General features: G+C 42.9%; 1 protein-coding gene across 1 annotated transcript in view; it reads right to left on the reverse strand.

The window, feature by feature from the left end:
- GRIN2B (glutamate ionotropic receptor NMDA type subunit 2B) overlaps positions 1-16,402 on the reverse strand; it is a 420,489-nt gene extending 404,087 nt beyond the window's left edge. Inside the window, exon 1 of the mRNA XM_015151178.3 lies at positions 15,487-16,402. The gene's annotated coding sequence lies outside the window, so the exon portion shown is untranslated. The remainder of the gene's footprint in view (positions 1-15,486) is intronic.
- Between the last annotated feature and the right edge of the window lie 3,076 nt (positions 16,403-19,478).

A 19,478-nucleotide genomic window follows, 5' to 3' on the forward strand; every position in this document is an offset into this window, starting at 1 on the left:
TTGGAGGATAGGCATTACATTTGATTCCACAGCAAAGAGGCCCTGCCCTTGGCCACAAACCTTCATAAACATCCTATAAATGAATCCATGCAGCGGGTTAATCTTGAAAGACAAAAAAGTCAGGATTGCAAGGAAAAGCTGTTCTCCAAAGTCTTCACCTTCTAGAGACAAGTAACTAGAGGAACATATGCCCAGGTGTACCCTGGACACGTGGTCCAGAGCAAGGGCTCTTAACCTGCCATTCATAGATGGGCTTCAGGGATCCTAAGTGCCCTAACAATCCTTCGTGTGGAAATTGAGGCATTGGCACAAAAGTTGATTTTTCAGGGAAGAGGATCCAGAACATTCATTTTAGGAATTGCTACTTAAATGCGTGGAATAAAGGTCAGGGTAGAAGTGGGAAGGCAGCAAAGATGAAGTGGATTTGGGGGTCAAGGAGGGCATCACGGACTTCACAGGCTGTAAGCCAGGCTGTTTGTGTCAGTAGCGGTGCAAAGCTTACTCACAGAACACCTCATTCCTCAGACAGGAGCTCAGCCTTCTTTGTTCAGACCTGAGAAGCCGGCACAGTACTTAACTGTTCCCACCTTTGTTGAGAATGTTAATATAGGTTGGGTCCAAGCCCCCGCAGGTGAGAACCACATAGCGTCCTTGGCATTGCCCTAGCTGGCAGCCACTGCCATCACTCCATTTTGAGTGCCATCTATTTAACCCACCCCATTTTCCCTGTTTAGAAAGTAGAATCTCAGGATAAGCCAGATCTCAAACTTTTCTTACTTTTCCTTAATTATGTATATCAGTTTCCTGCAGCCTGCCAAGCCTGAAATTCTCACAGAGCCCCAGATCTAATACGATTTGTTCTTTAAGAAGTCATTTTGAGGGTTCCTAGCTCTGGTCTCTTTAAGGTAACTGACAGGCTCGATATTTTTGCAACCCAGTATTTGTGCTTATGAGTTTGTAATTTCTAGCCATCATCTCTTTTTTTCAAAGAAGGTTATTCGCTGGCTATCAGAGATCTTTCCAGTCCTGTGTGTTTTTCCCAAATGGCAGCCTTTGGCCCTGCACTGGCCACTTCTTTGTTAAAGACATTTTAGAATCTGTCATGAAGACCTGGGGTTATTCATCATATTCTCCTTAATTAATGTTTTAAAATCCTCTCCATTTTTATATTGGTCTTGTGTTCCCTAACTCATGCTAGAATCCAGATTATACACCATATATATATATATACACACACACACACACACACACACACACGTATGTGTGTGATTGTATGTGAGTAAACAGTTCCCATTTATATTTCTAAGAAATTAGAGATATGCTTCTTGTTCTTATGAAGATGGCTTTTACTGCTTTCCCTTTAATTCCTCATATAGCTAAAGTTTTTCATTTTCTATTTCCTAATCATCTTTTCTAAATATAAAAATGACACGCTTTATTGTGGAAATTTTGGAAAGATAGAGAGGTAAAATGGTAATAATTCCCTTGCTCCTAAAGTCTTAAATCTTTTGCATGATATGTCAATCTTCCTTCTCAGATTTCACAACCTTTACCATTTCTGAAGATGCCTACCTGCCCACTGAAGTGGCTTTCTTTTTAGAATAAGCCCTTTGTTTATCCGAGCAGGCTTCCTCCAGACTTTCTCATCTAGGAGAGCAAGCTGCTCTCCTAAACTATCTCAAGGCACCTGCAGAGGAGAAAGAGCCCCAGACACGAGATTCAGAAAAGCTGGGCTTGAATTCTAGCTTTTTCTTCCTCTTGACTGCATAATTTTGGGCAATCACTAGAGCACTTTATATCACTAGAGTACTTTGTACCTCAATTTCCTCACCTTTAAAATAGGGAAAATAGTTCATGCCCAGAATTCCTCTTGGTGAGTTCTTGGGAAGACCAAATAATGTATGAGGAAGACAACATATATGAGAAAACTATTAACACACCATCAAGCTTTAGAAATGTAAGTGGTTGATGTTATTGCATCCAATTTGGTTTGTCTTTACCTCTGTTGCCTTCCTTCATTGAAAACCTTCCTTTTCTTTCTCAAATTTTGGCTTGTTTAATTTTCCTTACAGTTTTTCATGTGTGATCAGTTCGTGGTGACTTTGTCCTAGGCTCACTTGAACCTGTAAATCCTCAATTAATTGGTTTCCATTTGTATCTTCTGCATTTTTGCACTAAAAATTCATGTTCTCTAAATATTCTAGAAACATGGCACCTCGTGGCCAGATTGTCTTTTCTTGCCAGGTGTAATCTAATGAGATACTCAAAGAAGTCAGTCTTGATCTGGAAGCTTCTAATTCAGAAATGACTGCTGGCCCTCTACATGGGACAACTAAGCGTCACACTGCACCACCCAAACTAGCTCTGATTGGATACCTAGTAGGTTGGGTACAGGGTAAGTCACAGTAGTTAATATTTCTGCAATGCCTACTCTGTGACAAATATTGTTCAAAGTGAAATAACTCACCTGATTCTCATAACAACTCTAAAAACCCAGAATTATTAATACTCCATTTGATGGATAAGGAATCTGATAGCACAGAGAAATAAAGACATTTGCCCAACACATGAACAAGGGTCAGAACATAAACCCAGGCAGTACGACTCCTGAGTTCTTGCTCAGGAGAAAAACCACTGTTTTCTGCCTCTGCCATGTTACACTGCAGAAAGAAAGGTGGAGAAGACAGTGGCGGGGAAAATGTAAAAAACCCAAAGATGACAGCAAAGGAGCTGAGGAAGTACAAGTGCTGAAAACACAACCCATTTCACCCTTTGCATAACTCAACAATTACATTAATTACACTCCTGTGCATTTCTGGAAGACTGTCCTGGTTGTGTCCTATAGCTAATGAGTACATCAGAAGAAAGAGGTCCACAAATCATTCACAGAAGTCCAGGTCCTAACCACCTTTCGAATCCTGCTGTGCACCCTTCTCTTTCTCCACTCTCTTCATTATGTAGAACCAGACATGCAGTATGTTTCCTTTAAGTCTCTGAGCATCAAGTCAACCATAAACATTTACTACAATGCTTAGAGCAGAGTTTAAGAGTGTGAACTTGAGCCAAAGCACCCGGTTCAAATCCTGGTTGTGCCATTTAAGCAAAGAAAGTTTTTAACGTCTTCATGTCTTGGTATCCTCGTCTGTGAAATGCAGATAAACTTACATACCTCTATGGGTGTTTGAAAGGGTTAAATTGGTCAATTCATGGAAAGCACTAAGCACAGAACCGGTAGGTGCTCACAACAAAGTAGCAGCCATCTACTAAACATCTATGGTGTGCCAGCATTCTGTTAGGCACACACTGGGACATGAGGATGGATGCTGTTTCTCCCCTTGAGAAATTCACATCAGGAGGTGGGATGGATAGAGACATGACAGCAGTCCTTTCACATCCCAGGGTGGGCTATGGGAGCAGGAAGAGGACAGTGATTCCAGTCTGTGGGCAACAGGAAGACCTGGAGCTGAGGATCCCTAAGCTGAAACTTGCAGGCACAAGGGGAGGTGGGGAGGGCACTGCAGTCAGAGCAAGAGGCATGAGCAAAGGCCTGGAGTGTAAATCAGCCTTTCACAGTATCCCTTGCCCCTGCCTGTGTCACCATCTCCATCTCTTCGCTTCTTGGATCATGTAAAGATAAAAGATAAGCCTGGAAAAAACAGTTTCACACATAAAGCTAGAAAGATTAGTTTTGCTCTCCTTTCTGACAAGTATTTATCTAGTTTTCTCAATAAAATACTGTGAAAGAGAAGCTGGGAAGGAGACATAGACCAAAGATTAAAAACCGCAGGTCACAATGCCTAGGTGCCACTCTGCGTTCAGAATGCTGCATACTTCACCACTCACGGCATGTCTTGCCCATTAAATATTTTCCATTTTCTTGTTCACTGAGAGTGGATATATTGAATTCAAGGCCACATAATATATTGTAAACTGGCTATTTGGAGCAGGATGCAGTTATTTATTATTATTTCATACTGCACATATGTATATTACAATTATGGTTGAGGAAATTTTTTACATTTCCTCATTCGATCCACAAAATGACATCTTTAGGGGGGTCAACATAACTGGCTCCCCTAAAGACCTCATTTTACAGATGAGGAAGTGTGTTCAGCAAGGTCGTATAGCTTGCCTGAATCACACAGTGCTGGCCAGGGTGGGGCTGAGATGGGATCTGGTCATCAGGGCCAAAGACCAGTGCCTCTCTCCTCAATTCCACCTTGCTTCAAATTACTGAAAAACCTTTTTAAAATATGCATGTGGTAAAGCTAAGGCACTCCATGTGGCACCAATATATATCCTCTTTCATAATAGAAAAAAAAAGATATGGGGAATTTAACCTTTGTATTTTACATTTATTCTCTATAAAACTGCCCTCCGAGTTAATTGTTGATATAGACATTTGAAACAAAACTAGCTCACTCATATCCTTTTTGGAATTTCCTCTTTAACAATGACGACCCCTGTTAATAGTAAAATCCAAGCACAAAGCAGTACTTATGACTGCCATTCTCTTGCACTTAACCATCAGTCTCTATTCAAAGGAGTAGTTTACAAATGGGTTTGAGAAAAAAATAGAAAACAGGAAAATGGAGAATATTCAAAATGTCCAAGATTACATGATCAGAGAGAAGTGGATTGTTCCTTCCCTCTTAGAGGAACCAGAGTTTTCAAGTTCAGAGGTGAAATATACTTACAGAATAGTAGGAGTAGGTTAAGATGATGATGCCCAGGCCTTAGCCATATGTGAAATGAATGAGATGCTCATGGCCAGTACCATGAGTTTCTCATCCTTCATCTTCACTGAATTAAATTAAGGTCCAGAAATCAGCTATTTTGTAGGGATCCATTTTTCCAGTTTTAAACAACTTTGCCTTTTACCAACAGCAAAGCCCCAAGAGAAGGGATCTAGAAGAAAATCACTTTAGCTGAAGTTTCCAAGTACATGCTGTTTATGAGTTCCACTACATGCAACATAAACCTTTATCTTTTTTAACATGGAAGCAACTCTAATTTAGAGAGTCAGGGGTTAGAATCGGAAGATGTAAGTTGGAATCCTGGCTTGCTCCTTATAGCTGTGTAACGTTCAGCTCTCTAATTCTCACTCAGTTTATCTGAGAAACAGAAATAATGTCAGCCTTGTGGTGAGGATTAAGTGAAATAATGTGCATTAACATAATCTAGAATATAATGGGCATAATCTAGAATACAAATTTTGTCTCAAGCAAAGGCAAGGCAATTCCTTATAAATAACTATATTTAGACTGACAGCAATAATTCTTAGCATTTTCATTCCACTTCTTATCTTTAAATGATACACAAATTCTGATTACATAATTCCAGGACCTTCTCATTCCTTTTCCTAATCTCTGTCTCAGTTGCATAAATGCAGACTTATCAATAAACTGGATTGCCTGCAATGGTTACTGAAAGATCATTTATGAGTTTCAGTGTCAAACCTGAATTTCATGTTGAAAGCAAAGCAACTCTGTCAATGGGTACATAATAAAAAGGAGAGGTTGAGAAGGTAACCATGATCTCATTTACTCCAGACAGTCCAGGCTGGAGTGCAGTGGTGCAATCTTGACTCAGTGCAACCTCCGCCTCCCAGGTTCAATCAATTCTCCTGTCTTAGCCTCCCAAGTAGCTGGGATTACAGGCACCTGCCACGGCACCCGGCTAATTTTTGTATTTTTAGTAGAGACAGGGTTTCACCTTTTAGCCAGGCTGGTCTTGAACTCCTGACCTCTTGATCCACCTGCCTTGGCCTCTCAAGGGAGAGTTCACTTCTAGTTGGGGAGATCAAGCAAGACTTCATGGTGTAGCCTGCCTTTGAGATGAGCCTTGAGGAATGAACAGTATTTACATGGAACTTGAAAGGAGGGGCAACAGCATAATTAGTGATGAGAGAGAGCTTTTTGAAGAAATGTCCATATCAAACACAATGTGAAAGGAAGCTCAAAGAACTGAGGCACAAAGGAATGAGTATATTTTCACTTCATCAGCCTAAAGCTGGCACTAAAGATACTTTCATCTATTCAACTCTAGGAAATCTCACCCAAAGCATTAAGAGGTGCTTGGATGGCAAGGAAATGGAAACATAAAAGATATAAACATATCAGCTTTATCTTCAATGCACATTCATTTCCATCATCATCTTTACCAACAACCAACATTTTCTGAGCACTGACCATGTGCAGAGAGCACTCTGCTAACCACTGAGGACATAAAATGACAAAGACATAAATCTTGTCCTCACAGGAAAATAAAAAATTAATAAATTTGATCACTGTAACAAATTTGATCACTTTTAAACAAAAGTGATTTCTCTTCCACACGCAGGCTCTAAACACACACACACACATCCAGTATTTCTTTCTTCAAAAATCCAAAGGGTAGCATTCTCGTACTCAGGAAAGATCTTTCAAATCTGAGCACCTATATTTGGCCAGGGTAGAATTTCTTCCGCAGTCCTTCTTCCTATGTGAACTGAAGGCAAAACCAGGATAACAGATGTAAACAAAATCAAATAAAAACTGAAATATTCTCCATTCCCCTTTGAGCTCAGAAACAATTCTGGAGCCTCTAACAAGGTGATAAGAGGAAGAACCACGAATCACAAAGATAGCAATTGTGGCTCCACAGAGCTCACCGGTGAAACTGATCTGCATGGTAACAAACTCCAGGGTAAAGGCTGCAGTAGCTCCATAATTTGTATGTTTTGCCTATGTGGGGCCAGCCAGCAGATATTTGAAAATTCAAATCAAGGAGTATGCGTCTTAGTTTTCTCCTAAATATTTAGGCCTCACACCACCACACAGCCCACCAAACACCACTGAGTCCAAACCACACTCATACTCTTTCTCTTTTATCTTCAATGGCTATTAGCAGCTGTCCAAAAGAGAAGTAGTGTGTTTACTCTTTTATAGTTTGTCTTTTTAAAGACACAGATTCATAAATCTCGGCTTTTTTCTTGCCTCTGTACATTTAGGTTCACATTTATTTTAAAACGGGGAAGGGAGGAAGCCAAAAAGGAAGGATGTGAGAAAACTATTAACCCAGCCAGCCTAATAATCAGTGATTAAAGTTACAGTCAGAGAAGAACGACATCTTGATGCCTCCTACCCTCTTCCTCCTCTGCGTGCCTTTAATATTCCACTTCAGGCACTCACAGGGAGGGCAACAGGGCTAGTGAATTCCAACTAGCACTCAGATAATTGCACCATTCACACCCCTTACCAGTCAATCAGGGTCTGCTTAGCCAGCCCCATTTATTAATAGTTTTCCTACATTTACACTGTTACAAAGGACCGAAATGAGGTTTTCTCTCCGAAACAAGAAATGGGGCACCCTCAATAAAGACTAAGTGGAACAGAGGATGTTTGCAAAACCAAGAACCGCTCGCCCTATTTTGCAGCCACACCTGTTTTAAGGGTGTCAGGAAAACATTCTCCCTAAGTTTCCTAACTTTCAACACCAGGCCAGTGTTAGTGTTGAGAGAGCTTCCCTTAATTCAAACACCAGTTCCATCCCTTGTGTGCAATCTGCAGACTAAGTACCATCATATCCCAACAGCATTTTTTTTCTTTAACTTCTGACCCAGGGACCATCTACTAATCATAGAACAGTTTAACAGTGACAAGGTCTTACCTTCATGTTAAAATGCTAGTATAACATAATGATTAGAGCTAACAGGTGCCTTGTCAATCATCTTGCCCAGTCATTCTCAAATATTTCTGCACATTAGAATCCTCCAGGGAAGTTTTTAAAATGACCATTGCCTGAATCCCTCCATGAGAGATTTCAATTTAACTCTTTGGGGTAGGGTCTGAGCATGGGCATCATTCTTTTCTTTGTTATTCTTGTCTAGTTTTTTGTATTTGTTTTTGTTTAAGTTCTGTGCATGATTCTGTTATTGAAGTGGAGTTCAAAATCACTGCTTCAGACTACTGTCACTTTATGGAAATTAGAAAATTGAGGTCCAGAGTCAACTGTTTGTACATGGTCACAAAATAAAGCAACACAAGCAGAATTAAATATAAGCTTCTGACTCCTAAGACCACCACCTCTTTCATTATCATGTAGGCAGCTACTGGACAGCTTGGAAAAACCTAACATTGTTAAAGACCCATTACATATAAAGAGAGAACTCCAGACTCTGATGCTATGTGGATGAGCAAATGCACACCACTGGCTGACGTAGGGCCATGCATTCCAAGGGGACTCATGGGGGCAGGGCAGGGGAGAGGAAAGTACGGAAGTGAGGGTCAGTGGACGTGGCTGACCACATTATGTGGTTTTAGGCCACGTGGCCAACCTTAGGACTATTTTCGCAGTTTTTAAAGGGTGGTTGTCAAGGAGGACAGGTAACCTCCAATAATCCAGACTGTCAGCATTATTGCTTTATTATCCTGCACCACGCACACAGACCACAGGCATTATTGTCCCTAAATTGCACACATTTAATGCATTTATGATTTTGGGGCCTACTATATTTAGTAGGTAAGTCACTGCACAAACATATCCATCCACACACAAGTCTAATATGCACAGGTGCTTGGGGTGTGTGTGGATTTGGATACATACCCAATACACTAATCTTGAATCCAAAGATACAAACTGCTGTGGCATCTGAGTGACCAGACTACGGCCCCTAGAAGGTGGGAGGATTAGTTAAGAATGTCGACCATTTTCACAGAGTACAATTAGCTATGGGAGAAAGAATGAGTGTCCTCACCTGAGCTTCAGGCTTCTTCTAAGACTCTCTTCTCCCTTCCTGTAACCACGTAGTGCTTTTATTCAGCCATTGTTTTTAAGTTCCCTCTCTTAAAAAGAAACAAGATCTGATTTCCTAAGAAATTCTATCCAGTTGAAGCCCTGAGTGGGTCTATATAAAGATTAATGGGAACTTTAAGCTTGACATTTCTTTTTAAAGAAAGAAATTTTCCGTCTGAGTGAGGCAGTGAGGAAAGACACAGAGGATGGCATGTGGACGGCATAGTTTGCCATTGGTGAGTTGAGTAAGCAGTTCAGAGGGTTGATTCATTGAAACCTTAATTGTCTTAATCTAGGAAGCTCCTCTACTACAGGCTTTCCGCTCCCCATCAAGCTGGGCTCCAAGGAGGGTCAAAGCCCGTCACTTCCCTCTCCTTCCAGGTCGGCCATTCCCAGAGAGCTGGCCCTGCTTCCCCTCCACCGCCTTCTCAGGGACCCTGGGCACAGCCTTATCACTGTGCCTCCCATGCTCTGCCTCTCAAGTCCCCTTGGAATGCATGACTCTTAGGTCAGTCAATGGTGGGCATTTACTCACCCACATGTCTTCAGATCCAGGGTACTCTCTTTATATGTAATGGATCTTTAAAAAGTCATCAGGCTGAGCTTAGGTTTCTTCTGCTAATGAAACAAATACAAACCACACCATACAAAGAATGGTGAAAGTTTAGATAAATGTTTGGATAAGGAGCAGAAAAAGATACAAAATAAATTTAGGGAATCATCCATTTCAAGTCCATCTTCCCTTAGGCACCAATGCTATAGTTTAATCAAGAGGTGACTGAAGGTGTCTCCCCAACATCTCCACACCTGGACATCCCCAGGAGTAAAAACCTCGAAAATATCAAGCCACTCTAAATAGACTACCAAAGAGCATTTTGTGAATCCCCTAGGAATAATGGGATCCCTCTTCATCCATCACTCCCCTTTGCCATTACAGAAAGCAGCTGGTGTCTGAAGGGCATGGCAACTTTTTACCTTCCTACTCCAAAAACACATGGGCTAGGCTGGTCCTTCATTCTGAGTAGCTTGGCCTGGGCTAGGATCCAGGTTTCTCTTTGGACACAAACCAACTAACAGCTGTCCCTTTCCTTGTAATGGCCATCAATACAGTTAGCTGCAATCCAGTGGTCTAAGATGAAAACTGTATCATTTGCTTATTCTAGAGGCAAGTCTAATAAACAAGGTTAGGATTTCACTAACTATAGAATCACGAAAGCAGAAATTAGGGCCTCTTCTTTCTTTTAAGAAGACCCTGGCTTTACTCTCTAGCCTTGTCATTTGTAATCTGAAATTCCTAATCAAAGCAGCAGCAAATTCCTGTGTTGTTCTTTTCCTTGAGTTAAGGGATGCAAGGAAGAGCGGGAGACTTGAGTTTTACACTAACTTTCCTCTTCATATGCTTTCTGTCCTCCTGAAATGACCTGTCTTTCCGTATCCTACAAATTTCCTATTTTTGACTCAAGACATAATTTAAATGTCGACCCCTCCATGAAGCCCTCCTCACTCTCCCAGGTTTCTCTCCTTTATAGACCTTACCTAAATATATGATTATCTCTTTATACATGTCCACACCACTAGATCCTGTGCTACTGGAAGGTACAGACAGAGCTAATTCTTTTTCATAGCACAATGGTCTTAACAAATTTTGTTGAATAACTGAGCAAAGCAAAAGACATGAAAATAAATGAAGTTAAAAGAACAGAATAGTGTAAAAAAGACTGAGACATTAATAAAAAGATAAACTAAAAAGCAGGAGGACATAAGAAGAAAAAGAAGAAAGAGAGGAATCAGTTATGAGAAGGACCAGAATAAGAGAGCACAGAATGAAGAGAGAGCAGGCAAAAGAGGTGCATAGGTTAAAGAGTGAAAGAAGAGAGGAGATGGGTGAACTTAAATATACAGGTTTCTTTCTGATTTAAAAAACAAAACAAAAAGAAGTGCTGGAATCCCAAAAGTAGAATACAAGCAGAACTGCCAATGGTCTGGTGCCAAGGCCACTAACCATGGTCTATAATTAAAAGCAGGGATGGTGTAGACCTGTGATGCATGGTCCAGCAACTCTGGTGTCAACTGATAGCTCGATAGAAATGCAAAATATGGAGCCCCAGCCCAGGTTTACTGAATTAGAATATGCATTTTCATAAAATCTCCAGATGATTTCAATATATGATAAAAATTAGAGAAGCACTGATGTAGATATTTAAAATCCACAGATAACTCTGCATTTCACTCTAATCAATGGCATGGTGTACAAAGCACTGGCACTAAGAAGTTATACAACCTTAGGAAAATCATTTAATGTCCCTGGATCTCAGTTTCTTTATTAAATGAGAAGTTCAGAGTAGATGATTTCTAAAGTGTCACATAGCTCTGATATTCTTGATCTCATCTAACAGCATAACTTTAACCCTTCCTAAACCCAAAAGAACAAATAGGTAGCATCGTCGACTAATTAATATCTCACTTCCTTTCTCCGTTCATTTATTTAACATTTTCTGAGAATCTATTATGTGCTAGTCACTACGCTAAGTACAAATGATTCTAAGATGAATAAAACATCTCTCCTTGCCCTTGAGGAGCTCACAAAATTCTTAGGGAAACAGGGCGTATAAACAAAATCAGGATAAACTAAGACGCATGAGCACATGTTGGTGAAGACCAGAAAGGAAGGCAATTCCACAGCCTGGGGCAGCCATGGAGAGTTTCAGCAAGGGGACAACGTAGACGTGCATGAGGTCCCTTCTCTGCCAACCTCTGCTGAAAGTGCTAAGAAGTGAAAAGACCAAAAATAAGGTGGAGAACATCAAGAAAACAACCAAAGGTTCATAAACACACCTTGCTGGGTTCACAATTCCCCAAAAGGTTCACAGCACAATGGATTCTGTGTAATGGCCACAGGCACCATTAACAGCCGCAGGTGAACCTCAGAAACCCACCTTCTCTGAGCTCTGCCTGCTCTTTCATCCTGACTACATTCTGTTCCAGCTTTGACCTCCTTCTGGAAGATAATATCAATTCAACCACTAATCTACTGTCCCTGGAGACTTCTTCTTGTGGTTGCAAAGAGGAGATGCACTTTAATAAATGCAAACAATTCATTAGACCAGTAACTTTTTGATCTATATTTATTTACAGTGAGAGACAATACTGGTATCCAGTCGTGTGCACAGGAGCAGCGACTGAAAATGTAGTTTACTGAAAGGAAGAAATTTCTAGAATTCCTAAGGATGGGATAGAATGGCACTGAGGAAAAGGAGGAGCTTCATTTTTCCAGCTCAGCCACTTTTGACTCCAACAAAATACACAAGATGAGTGCTTTTGTCGGCCCCAGTCCTCAATATTAAATACACAAGACTATCGTTTGGAAGAATAGTTTTCCCACCTTTAGAATGGTAAGTTCAACCCTGGCTTTTTTCTCTTCCTTAGCTTCTGCATGCTGATTTGGGATTATGATTTCTTCCCATACAATTTGTCCTTTTACCTGTCTCCTTTTATAGTCCATCAATATTATTTATAGCCCATAAATATTAACAATTTTTTTACCTTAACCTGTTAGTAGTATATATGTCACCTCCGTTTTCAGATTCTTAAACAAGGATATAGAAAAAAAATCCTGTCCCCAGGGTTTATTGTATTCATGGGAAACTGAAAGAATATTTTACAAGGTAATACTGTGGCCAAGGAATGGATCAGCTCAGTCCTGTTTCTTTCAAACATGCCTCATTCCACCAGCCAACTTCAGTCCATTTGCCCACCACCCAGGTACCCCCTGCCTCTCCCCACACAAGGCTGGGTGCGTGTACATGAAGGTCAAGGAAGACGGTCAAGATTCCAAAGCTATCTTTCTGGAGATAAACCAAGAACACAAAATCAAGGTTCCTGCTGTTCATCCCTTCTCCAGAGGAAGTCGCTCTTCTCAATCAGACTTAAAGAAAAGCACTTGGTGCGCAAAGTATTGAATAGAGGATTTTTTTCTCTTTCCCCTCCTTTCCTGTCATTTTGCCTTTTTATTGATTCTCTCTGCCTGCGTCCATCCCTGGCAAAAAATGCATATATACGTTAGCAAAGCAAGGATCTTCAGACAGACAGGCTTCCTAGGGATGGAACCAATGGGAGAGGAAAAATTACATGTAACACCTAACTCTAAACTGCCACATCACTCTGTGTTCACAGATCCGCCATGCTCTGCCACACCTGAAACAGACATAGAAGATAACCATGTTGTTCTGCTTCTCTTGAAATCACCCACCTAATGTCCTTAACTGTGTCCTGGGAAGTCTTCATTTCCCATTATTATTATTTTTCTTAATTGCACATCAAGGAGGCTCCTCGATTGAAATTAAATTTGCTCTTCCTCCCACCAGCAGCCACCTTTCTTTCCCATGTCACCCACACTGTAAGGGGGGTGGCAGAAGGAGAAAAGACAAAATAGAACCCAGTCAGCTCTGTGCTGTGAGGGGAAAAAAGGGGGCGAGAACAATGCCCCTGAGATGGCTCAGAGCACCACTGAGTCACAGCCTCACAGAGACTGCCCGCGAGGATGGGGAACACCTGCTTCCTCATCAGGGTCTCCAAAATGGCTTTGGATGGTGAAAAGGCACAGACCACCTGTGGCGATTCCTCCTTGAATCTTAACAAGCCTTTCCAATTGGATTACCTCTCCCTTCCCTTTATAGCTTCCCCACCCACTTTTTCCTCTCTTCCTCAACTCCCTCCCCTTTCCACCTCGCCTAGTCTTAGGGACAACTAATGATAGTCTGGAACCTGGCTTCATCCATTGGCATTCAAGAGAAATGAGGTAGCTGAGATCCTGTCAAACAGCATCCTTATCAACCCCATCACCAACAAACATTCCAAAGGACCTACTGGGTGTAGAGTACTGGTATTGTGGCACTGGGGATGCAAAAGGAGCCCTGTGCCCCATCAATGCCCTCCTCTCCTTGTCCATTTGTATGTATGAAAGCATTGCACATGGAGCTGCCTTTCTCACCCATACCTCTTTTCTATTTTGAAGTCAAATTAAGAGTTCATCCTCCTACTTGGAGTGGAAGCAGATGGAGAATGAGCTCAGGTGTCTCTAAGGTGAGCACACGCCAGATAACCTCAGCTATTTGTAGACGTGGTGAGAACATGGTTCAAAGTGGGATCCCACCCTCTCACTCTGATTACACCATGGTTACAAAGTAGCATTTCAGCAGTAAAACTCAAAAGAATGAAACCCAGGGAAGGGGGATAGTGAATTTGGATTACATCTATCCTTTCTGGACAATGAAGAACTATCATCTACTGTCATGTTGAGCGACAAAGATCTTTCACCACTTCCCCACATCCCTTTGGTATTTTGGATTATCAAAAAATTGTTGTTTTCAAATGCCAGAAAAAAAATGTGTGTGTGTTCGGGGGGTGGTAACACTTTTAGGAAAAATAATGATGCTAATGATTCTGCTACATATTTTTGGAGATCTTTATCCCAACCAGATTCCTGCATTTAGACACCTTCAGAGTTCAGGGATATATGGTCAGTGGAGCAAGGAAAGGAGCAGTCCACTCACCATCATGGCCCTACAACCCATGAATGATCTGATTTTCTCAAGAGTTGTCTTGGATTGCATGAGTGACTAGCTGAAGAGTCATTAGCTAAGTCTTTTCCATTTCTCCTGCTATTTTTCTTCTCAAGTACATTAAAATACTGCCTAATCACATTTCACATATTGTAAAAATTGATGAAAGGGAAAATATTAAAGTATTAATTCCATTTTTGAGGGTACAAGACTAACACATGCAAACAGCACATCTCTTTGTTTAACACAAAGACTCACGTGTCGAATTCTGCACCCCTTCCACATGCACAGCATTTTAGAACTCTGCAAGATAGCCATTTTGCAAGAGTGTGGAAGTAACAGTTTGCTTGGAGGATGTGTGGGTATAAATAGATGTGTAGACAGAAGGAGAAATTTACAGCTCAAAAATAATAGCACAGGAAAAAATACAAATTAAAAGCAGAATATTGACAGAATTCCTCCTTTTCGAGCTTAAGATTTAAGTCCTTTAACCTGCAGCATCCTTCAAGTCCAGCTGTTCTTGGACCAGCCTGATCCCCACCTAGACCTACCCCTCTGCAATAGGCCTCCTGGGATCTCTGGGCCCAGTGTCAACCCTTTAGACAGCAAGTGGATTTCAGGGCAACAATCACAGTAATCTCAATCATTATTTTTATCTGTTTTAAAGGGCATAGAAAGGATGACTAGGAAGGTAAAGACAGGCGACAGGGAGAGAGGCATGAAGGTGACAAGGGGAATAAAGCCAACCTGAAAAAAAAAAAAAAAAGATTTCTAGATTCCCATAAAAATCGGAGCTTTAGCTCTGGGTGAATAAAATGCTATTTAACTGGAAAATCACACAGGTCTCTTGGCTGGCTATGTCGATATAGATATAGATATAGATACCCCTGATGCCATCCAACATCTTTTGTGCCTGCATACACCCATCCCCACTGCCCCCCAAAAGCCCAAAACCTGTTTGATGAGAGAATAAAAAGAAAAAACATGGGAGATTTCCTCCTTTGTAATAAGCCTTTTCCCCAAAACAGCATTATTTTCATATCTTGTGACCTTTTCTTCCAAAAAGATCCACTTGAGGGACTCGAATAGATAGATAAAAGGAGGAATCCCTACCCCAGGTGAGGAAAAAATAAAATAGAATTTGCCCTACCTTGGTTTGTAGAAGCCAAACCTCTAGACGGACAGATTAAGGGAGTGAGCATGTTGGGAATGTCCAGTCCCTTCTTCTTGCTTGCATATCCACATAAGAAAGACGAAGGATAAATGAACGGAAGATAATTTAAAATCCAATTTAGCGTCAATTTTGTTTTAATCTTGTGTCTTGAAGAGATGCAAATTCAAAAAAAAAGATTTAATTCAAAGGTAATTCAGGGTATGGAGAGCAGCTCACAATGCAGAATCCAGAGTAATTATTCCGTGTGCATGTGAGGTTAGTGGCTGGAATAGATTTTTAACGCTTCTTCTGGCAATTACGGTTTTTGGTTTTTGGAGCGTTAGTGGAGGAGGCTCTGTGTGGAGAAGCTGGGGGCCGGCTCCGTCCCTCGGTGGAGCATGGTCATTCCCAAAGCGTCCCCTTCCTAAGGGGGAAACAGAGGCGGTCAGGGCTTGATTCGGGTGTCCCCCGGAGGGTGAGAAAAATGCATTCCGAAAAAGATATCAATTCGTTTTATGGAAAGGGGGGAGGAAACCCCGCATTTCCCACAGAGTGCACACGAGAGGGATTGAAAACAGCTGGTACCGGTCTATAAATAATTCAGAAAAGGTCTGGCTATACCATTCCTGGGACAGGCATGGATGAGAGGTGGGAAAGCTAACCTGAATGGAAGAGGAGAGAGGGAGGGAGCGAGCGAAGGAGGAAAGTGGGAAGGAAGGAGGAAGGGAGGGAGAAGCGGCACCATACAGCAACACACACTCACACACACGCAGAAACACAATTCCCACTTAACTCGCCAGCGAGTGCGGCCCCCAGCCCCATCTGCATTGCTGCTGACATGTCTGTCTCGCTCTCCCCATCGCCTCCAGCAGCAGCGCCGCCTCCCACCCCAGGCTTGTGCTGAATGGGTTCTGATTGTGCACAGGGTGCACACTGGGCATTTCTTGGAAGGGGCACACTGACACGCGCGCACACACGCCCCCGACGCGCACGCGCCCCGCGCGCACTCACACTCACCCCCGCGCACACTCACCCCCGCGCACACTCACGCTGCCGCCGCGCTGAGGTGCAGCGCACTGGGCTTCACCTGCAACGTGTCGATTGGACGGATGGGCGCGTGGGTCCAGCTCGGGGCGCCGCTGCCCTGCCTCTCTGCTAGGTGAGGGGATGAAACCCCCCAAAAGACCAGAGACAGCCCTACCCAGTCACAGCACCCCCTCCCCCCCCCCACACACACACACAAAAAAAACCCTTAAAAAAAGCCACGTCCAAATTAGCAAGTGCCGGGTTCTGCTGGATTTCAGAGCTTTACCTCATGCCAGGTTGGTTCACGGTTTCACAGCTTCGACCCTTTATCTGCCTGACACCCCCAAACCCCTACACTGGAAGGAGAGACTCCAAAGCCAATCTTTACGTACCGGCTCCGAGCGCCTCCGAGGTTGCAGTCTCCGGAGAGGGGTGGCCGGTGGCTGGGAATGGAGGGTTTTCCTTTCCTGCAAAGCAGGATTAATGATCCGTCTCGGGGGTTTTGAAGTTCACGACTCTTCTTTGCAAGGCAAAAGGATATGCATTCGGACGCCAGCACTTCTGGATGGTGGTGATCAAGAATCACCCTGACGAGCACTCTCGATAGAGCGAAGCCCCGAGATTTCCTAGAGGTGAAGAAGCCGGAGGAAGTGGTTTTTGAAAGGGGGTGGGGGGAACCTTCCTTTCTCAAAAAGAGGTGGGGGGGGGGGGTGGAGAGGCAGGAGCCCAGATTCCAGTTGGTGAGGATCGGAGCCGGGGGAAGGGAAGCGGGCGGGGGCAGGCTGTGCAAGTCAACCGCGCGGCAGCCGGAGAGGGAGAGCAGGAGGGGAGGAGGGGAGCGTCAGAAAAATGGGTATTAATCACCGCGGACGGGGGGAGGCGCGGGGAGCGCGGGTTGCCTGGTCTGGATTTGGGTCTCACACTCAAAAACGTGCCGCGCACACACACAGACACACACACCCCCCTACCTCTCACACCCTGGCTCCCGTGGGAGGAGAAACCCACGAAGCTGGGGAAGATGCTGCTTCTGCTCCCAGGGACGGGTGTGAGCGCGCGTGTCCTTTCTCCACACCCCCCACCCCACCCCACCCCCAAGCCCCTGCACCCCCTCACTCCTCTTGCTAAGACTCTGAAGGAGGCAGCTTCCCACGTCATGTGCTGGGGAAGTGGGGTAGGAAGGGGGACGGAATGGGGAAGAAGCTTAGCTCGAGTCCGTGGCGCCTCCTCCCGGCCGCAGCGGGGAACAGCACCGAGGGAGAGCGGCTCAGGGGCGAGGGGAGCTAGACAGTGCCCCCCGTGGGCGGCCGCGCAGGCTGCGGAAAGCATCTTTAAGGGGGAGCTGTAGTTCGAAATCGAAGACCCTTTTATTTTCCATAAATCAGCCTGTGCTTCCTACGAGCACTCTGCGTGTCGGACGCAGTCTGGGGCCGGGTTCTTTCTTGCCTTCAAGGAGCTTAAGGTCTATTCTGAGCACACGAGGCTGACGCCTAACGCAATAGAAAACAAAGCAAAGCAGGTGTCATTCGTGGCTAAATTGTATAGTATAGAACATACGCGTGCTCTTCTGGCTGCTAGTGAAGGCGTGAGGGGTTTGACGTTTTTTATTAAAGTGGATCCTGTTATTTAAATGCCTTGAGAAGAGAAGATGATGAGACCAGTGAATAATCCCTAAAGGAAACTGGATTTCCTGGCATTTACAAACCCACCCTCTTTGAAAAGGCAAACATCCATTCATTTCTCTTCCTCTTGAACTCTTCTATATTTTAATAGCCTTTATCACCACCTGTAGTACTGTTTACTTTTAACATTAATATTATTGTTTATGCATCATTTTCATTCTCATCCATTGTCTTTTCAAATATCTAGAATATTACAGTGGTGGAACATTTTCATATTGATTGTATCATGGGCTTCTCACCAGCATTCCTGAGAAGTGGCCATACAAATGCACAGGAGAGAAGGTTGTGTGAAATGGATACTAGTGGCTTGGAACTTTAGTCTGTAGAAGACATCAGATATGTTTTTGCTGTCCTGTAGACCAGACTACTCAAACTTCTGAACTACAGTAATTCTTCTGTGTTACCTGGTTTTTCTCGGGCTTAATTTTTGAACCTAACATATTTAACACACACAAACACATAAGCATTGTGTGAAAACACAAATAGAGTGTGTTCACATGCAAATTATTCCTTCTCAGTAATCGTTTTCTATTTTTCTAAGAGTTAGAGCTGATCTTTCACTACTTTGGGGAAGTGTCAAAGCACCCCAGAGTTGCTGTGCCCTCTTGGTACACAACAGCCAACCCAAGCCCCTCTAATAATTTGTATCCAGGGCTTTGAAATTCACCTGCCTATGGGCAGGTTTCCAGTTGTTACAACACCGATTCCAGGAGTATAGAATGCGGAAAGCAAGAACCTAATAGAGATTTCCTGAAACACTCTTCCCTGAATTTTCCAGGAAAATTACCATTACCTGGTCCATTACCTTCAGAACAACATCCAAGCTCACTTGAGGATCTTCATGGGTTGACCTTGAATCTACTTTTTAAAATTTTTTTTTTTTAATTTCTGGTTCATAACCCAAGACCTTCCCCTTCCTATCCCCAGTCCCTTCACCAAAATTATACTATTCTTCTCTATTTTCTTTCCTTTTCCTCCCTACCTGAACCCTGTTGCAATTCCATTCTACCCTGTTCACTTTTCCAAGGGTAGAGGGAAAAATGAACGCTCATACTTCCTCCACCTAATTGAGTCCACACTCCTCTTCAGTTTCCAGCTCAAGTCCCACCTCCTCTGGGGATATTTTTCAGTCAACCAAGCCTGAACTGATTTCTGTAAAAATTGCAAGGATCTTAAAATGAGAGATGACACGATTTTAAAATGAGAGATGACACCTCACCACCATCCCCTCCACTCTCATTTTCTGTATTCAGCAATGTATGGAAGAGTTTGCTTGATCAGTTA

Source organism: Macaca mulatta, chromosome 11 (assembly GCF_049350105.2).
Source record: "Macaca mulatta isolate MMU2019108-1 chromosome 11, T2T-MMU8v2.0, whole genome shotgun sequence".
Lineage (NCBI taxonomy): Eukaryota > Metazoa > Chordata > Mammalia > Primates > Cercopithecidae > Macaca > Macaca mulatta.